Here is a 6,492-nt window from a genome sequence, read left to right on the forward strand (position 1 = left end):
CGAAACAGACTCAGGCTCCGGGAAGAAGAAGGGTGGGAGGGCGGGAAAACAAAGGCAACATGGAAAGGGAAACCGACGAATATCTTGAAGAGAAAACACCGGTTGAAATCATGCAAAGACTTCGCACGAGTTGGATGGATACTTGATTACGGACTCCGGTTCCAAGAAGAATAGGGTGGGCGGGTGGGAAAAGAAAACAACTGAGGATTGAACTTGGCAACGATGAAGAGGCTCAAGTCGACTTGACGAGAAATGCACCGGATGAAAAGAGGAGAGAACCAACAACCGAAAAACCAACTGCGTGATCCTAAAGAAAGTTTGAAAAGGGAAGAGGAGTAATTCAAAACACCTACGTCAAGATTCCTCATCAGAGCAACGAAGGGACTGAGGAGTAAAAAGAATTCCTACTCTCCGATATAACTAGACTTGGAAAATAGTTTACTTCTAGACTCAACAATGACCAAACTACATGATCAATCAAGTGGCTCCTAAGGTCGGTCGAGGCTCTGATACCAACTTGTCACGCCCAATATGCGATACTATCCTAAAGAGACTCAAAGGTCCCACCAAGGATAGAACCACATATTGAAACGCTTTTGCAAGGTGGATATCATTACATCAACATTACATAATAGATGGGGATACATACAAGAGGCATACAATGCCACACAAATACAACATCATCATACATAAGATCAACATCCGACTACGGATGAAACACAAACAGAAACTCAAACGACATCCACCCTGCTAGCCCAGGCTGCCGACCTGGAACCTATCCCCTGATCGAAGAAGAAGCAGAAGAAGAACTCCAAGACAAGCAAACATCGCTCTCGCGTCATGATCATCGCATAACCTGTACCTGCAACTGTTGTTGTAGTAATCTGTGAGCCACGAGGACTTAGCGATCCCATTACCATGGGTATCAAGACTAGCAAAGCTTATTGGGAAAGGAAGGGGTAAAGTGGTGTGGTTGCAGCAGCGGCTAAGCATATTTGGTGGCTAACATACGCAAATAAGAGCGAGAAGAGAGCAAACGGAATGGTCGTGAAGCTAACAATGATCAAGAGGTGATCCTGAACTCCTACTTACGTCAAACATAACCCAAAACCGTGTTCACTTCCCGGACTCCGCCGAGAAGAGACCATCACGGCTACACACGCGGTTGATGCGTTTTAATTCGAATCATGTGTCAAGTTATCTACAACCAGACATTAACAAATTCCCATCTGCCCATAACCGCGGGCACGGCTTTCGAAAGTTTATACCCTGCAGGGGTGTCCCAACTTAGCCCATGATAAGGTCTCGCGATCAACGAAGGATATACCTTCTCCCAGGAAGACGCGATCAGACTCGGAATCCCGGTTTACAAGACATTTCGACAATGGTAAAACAAGACTAGCAAAGCCGCCCGGATGTGCCAACAAATCCCGATAGGAGCTGCACATATCTCGTTCTCAGGGCACACCGGATGAGCAAGATGACGGGTTGGCATAGACCCTGGTTGCCCAGGGGGGGCCAGACATTGCTCGGTTTGGACCAACACTTAGACAAGCATTGGCCCGGGGGGGGGGGCTAAAATAAAGATGACCCTCGGGCTCCGGAAACCCAAGGGAAAAAAGGCTAGGTGAGGCAACTGGTAAAACCAAAGTTGGGCCTTGCTGGAGGAGTTTTATTCAAAGTGAACTATCAAGGGGGTCCCATAAATCACCCAACCGCGTGAGGAACACAAAATCCGGGAACATAACACCGGTATGACGGAAACTAGGGCGGCAAGAGTGGAACAAAACACCAGGCATAAGGCCGAGTCTTCGACCCTTTACCAAGTATATAGATGCATTAATTAAATACGAGATATTGTGATATCCCAACATAAACCTGTCGACCTTGGAGCAATCTTAAACTTCCCCTGCAACTAGCAACACTATAAGAGGTGAAAGATCGTGGATGTCGCCTAGAGGGGGGGGGGTGAATAGGCGCTTTAAAATAATTAGCGGTTAATTTGTCAAACACAATACCTAAAACAACTAGGCTCACCTATGTGCACCAACAACTTATGCTAAGCAAGATAAGTAACTATGCAATAACAAGATATATGACAAAGAACAATATGGCTATCACAAAGTAAAGTGCATAAGCAAAGGGCTCGGGTAAGAGATAACCGAGGCACGCAGAGACGACAATGTATCCCGAAGTTCACACCCTTGCGGATGCTAATCTCCGTTTGGAGCGGTGTGGAGGCACAATGCTCCCCAAGAAACCACTAGGGCCACCGTAATCTCCTCACGCCCTCGCACAATGCAAGATGCCGTGATTCCACTAAGGGACCCTTGAGGGCGGTCACCGAACCCGTACAAATGGTGACCCTTGGGGGCGGTCACCGAACCCGTACACTTTGGAAACCCTTGGGGGCGGTCACCGGTACCCGTCAAATTGCTTGGGGCGATCTCCACAACCTAATTGGAGACCCCGACGCTTGCCCGGAGCTTTACACCACAATGATTGAGCTCCGAACACCACCAACCGTCTAGGGAGCCCAAGAACCCAAGAGGAACAACCTCAAGGGCACCAAGTACTCAAGAGTAATAAGCTTCTCAACTTGTAACTTCCATGTATCACGTGGAGAACTCAAACCGATGCACCAAATGCAATGGCAAGGGCACATGGAGTACCCAAGTCCTTTTCTTTCAAATCCCACCGAAGCGACTTGTCGGGGATATACCCCACGGTGTAACCCGGCCGGAGGTATAACCCGGCCGGACTTGGCGACTCACTAATGACCCGCCCTGACTGGACGACACACTAAGTGACCCACCCGATCCTGGCGACTTATGGGTGACCTGGCAAGCGGATCAGAGGAGCGACAAGACCCGGGGGCCCAGGAGGATCAAGGCCCAGAAGGCCGGCTTACGTTATGATAGGCCGGCTTAAGAGGAAAGGCGTGAGGAATATCTCCCTTACAAGGAATCAAGACCCGGACTTGTACCCGACTTGTAGTAGAAGATAGGCTAGTCCTAATCCTATTTGGACTCCACATGTAACCCGCCCCTCTAACTTATATAAGGAGGGGCAGGGCTCCCCAAAGAGGGGGACATGAAACAAGAACAATCTCTAGGGCTAGACACAAGAGCCGGCTTACCGGAGACTCTCTCATGATTATAATGAGACCTAGCCACAAACAACATGTAGGGTTATTATCGGATGATGTTTCCTGGGGACCGAAGCTGTCTAAATCCTTGTCTTGCGTGTCGCGTCTCTCGTCCCGATCAACCCCTCTCAAGCTACCACATAGATGCGTTGGCCTCGCGACTAAGTCCTGACACTAAGGACATCTGACGTGTTAATTCCACGACAGTTGGCGCCCACCATGGGGCACGCGCACGGTGGTGTTGAGTTCTTGAAGGGCGCTATCCCAGGGATCGAGAAGCTCCGCCCAGCTTATTGAAGAAGTTTCGGTTGACTTGTCGGAGAGTTCCAGCTGGCTCACCGAAAAAGTTCCGACCTGCCTTGATGAAAGGTTCCGTCTGAATCAGCGAAAAGTTCCGACCGCCTCGACGAAAGGTTCAGTATGAATCACCAAAGTGTTCCGATCGCCTCGATGAAAAGTTCGGTCCGAATTGCCGAAGGGTTCCAGCCGAGTTGCTGAAAGGTTCCGTATGAATCACTAAAGAGTTCCAATCGCCTCGATGAAAAGTTCGGTCCGAATCGCCGAAGGGTTCCAGCCGAATCGCTGAAAGGTTCCGTCCGAGTCATCAAAGAGTTCCGGTCGGATTATCATGAGGTTCCGGTTCAAAAGTTCTGGATTATCAAAAGTTTCGGCCAGATTATCAAGAAGTTCCAGTTTAAAAGTTCCGGATTATTAAGAAGTTCTGGTTCCAAAAATTCTGGCTCAAAAAGTGTTGGCCCGGTTATGTGGAGAGCTCAGGCACTAGAAGTCACAGAGCCAATTAACTCTTTTGTCAAAAAACAGAAGCAGCACTATGCATTATCCGGCGCCAGCATCCGGCAAAAAAATACCAGGTGATATCCATCCAAGTTTGTTTTATTATCACATGTTGTTTTTGTCAAAGAACAAGTTATCTTTGCCCTGGTCTGCAATATTGTTTATGCAGGGCAATTATTTATGACAAAAAGTGATATTATACCGCGGAGGTGGAGACACGCCAACATCTTTTGGCACAGGTGGTCGTCGTTATTCAACGGACTCCCGCATCGGCTTACAACACCGTGGCCGTCTCTCGCGATCACGCCGGCTTACAACAAAGTGGACGACTCGCCCGTCCGCAACGACTTACAAACACTGCGGCTGATTCATCTGTCTGCTCTCGCGGCCGACTCACCCATGAGTGATTTCAACTTAACCTAGTGATCATCAACTTCATGGCTGGTTATTTCGGGCCTGACACATCAGGTGATATCCGTTTTAAATATATTTTATTGGCACATATTATTTTTGTCAAAGAGCAGTTTATCTTTGCCTTGGTCTACAATATTGTTGATGCAGGACAATTGTTCATTACATCAAAACGATGTGGTTGACTCGCCTGCGCCGGTTTATAGCACCGCGGTCAATTCATCAATACAACGGGCCACCCTTTCCTGGATGAGCTGTTTATTGAGTATGAGTAAGTCACTACTTGGGAAGCCCAATTTTCTTCCAACTAATTGGAGGCAAATTATCATATATTATCAGCCGGCGTCTGCACTAGATGGCTCAATGGTCACCTCAACTTTCTGTGGATTCACATCACGTTATCAACACCAATGATATACACCTTCTGCTATGGACAAATATGGAGAATCTCAAGCCAACTCTTCGAGTCATCTTGAGACTCGGGGGCTACAATGGTATGGCTGGGCAAAGTTAGCCGGTTTCAATGGATTCAAGAACTCCGGGTCATTGGAGGGAAGGTAATCCGGTTCCAGAGGCTATCGCTATGTTGGTGAAAAATTTAAAGGCCGTCAGAAAATTTCCGGCTTAAAAAGAAGGACTCTGGTTTAAAATCTGGTTCAAGAGACATCTCCCACAAAGCACTGACACTCTTAATATCTGGTTTAAAATCCGGCTCAAGGTAAATTTATCTCTTACAAAGTTTTGAAGCTTTCAAATCCGGTTTAAACTTCCAGTTCAAAAAGAATTAATCTCTCGCAAGTTCGAGTTCTCAGAAAGATTACAGGGTGCCAAAAAGAACTTGCTGCCATGATGCACAGTTTAAACATAGGTATCCTGCCTTACGGCTTATCTTATTATGGTCACTTGGGGGCTTCCTGTTCAAACATAGGTCGTATCCGAACCAAAGAGAACATAGCTGTCGATACCCGCTTGATCGGCATACTGCCAAACCCACTTGGGGGCTTCTTGATCATATTTGAATCATAGCTTAACCCCTTTGGGTCTGACATGGATCGTATACGAATCAGCGTCATTAAACAAATCTTATGGTCACTTGGGGGCTTCCTGTTCAAACATAGGTCGTATTCGAACCAAAGAGAACATAGCTGTCGATACCCACTTGATCGGCATCGCCAAAGCCACTGGGGGCTATATGATCGTATTCGAATCTTAGCTTAACCCCTTTGGAACGGTTTACTGACCGTATCCGAATCAGAAGCCTCAAAAAGTTTTATTCTATCTCTGGTAAAGTTTATTGCAGCCACAATTACTTAACTTGAGACCTTTTGAGGATTATATCTCAAATGTATATAAGTGTTTTATGATTAACCCGTCTTGACTTTTGACTATAAGTCGCCAGCTTATGACAACCATCATTTATATGGAAGCATTGGTTTCTAAGGATTGGATTATCACCCTTATTACACAGGTCATGTAAACCGGAGTACAAATTCAATATCACAGTGGTCATTTGGGGGTTTTCCTGTTCAAACATCGGTCATATTCGAACCAAAGAGAACATTGCTGTCGATACCCACTTTGATTGGCAACGCCAACGCCACTGGGGGCTATATGATCGTATTCGAATCTTAGCTTAACCCCTTTGGAACGGTTTACTGATCGTATTCGAATCAGAAGCCTTAATTTTTTTTCTGTTTTATACAATCGCAAATATTTTAGTTGTCACAAATATCATATGTGCCGGCTCTTACAAACTCGAGTTATCAACTTCACTGTCCGGGTCACATAAACTGGCGGTATCATTCAAAGGATCATAGGGATCTTGTGACCTACTTGTGTGCAGGATAAGACTATATTTGGGTGGTTACCCACCCTGGCTTTTGACATTAAGTCGCCAGGGCATATGTTGTTTAAACTCTATGTAGGATCTACAGAGCTATGGCTTACATAAATGATCAAGTTCAAGCCCATCATCAAAGATTGAAATTGATGTCTCAAAAGGGTTATTAATTCTTGATTTTCTAAAAGGCTATACGCCACCGGGTTACAATGAATGCGCATCGGCCACGAGCCGCCAGGTATTTAAACTCCGGATTTACTTGTCAACCGATGATGTATTCAAATCTTTAATAGCCAAA

Source organism: Triticum dicoccoides, chromosome 1B, assembly GCF_002162155.2.
Source record: "Triticum dicoccoides isolate Atlit2015 ecotype Zavitan chromosome 1B, WEW_v2.0, whole genome shotgun sequence".
NCBI lineage: Eukaryota > Viridiplantae > Streptophyta > Magnoliopsida > Poales > Poaceae > Triticum > Triticum dicoccoides.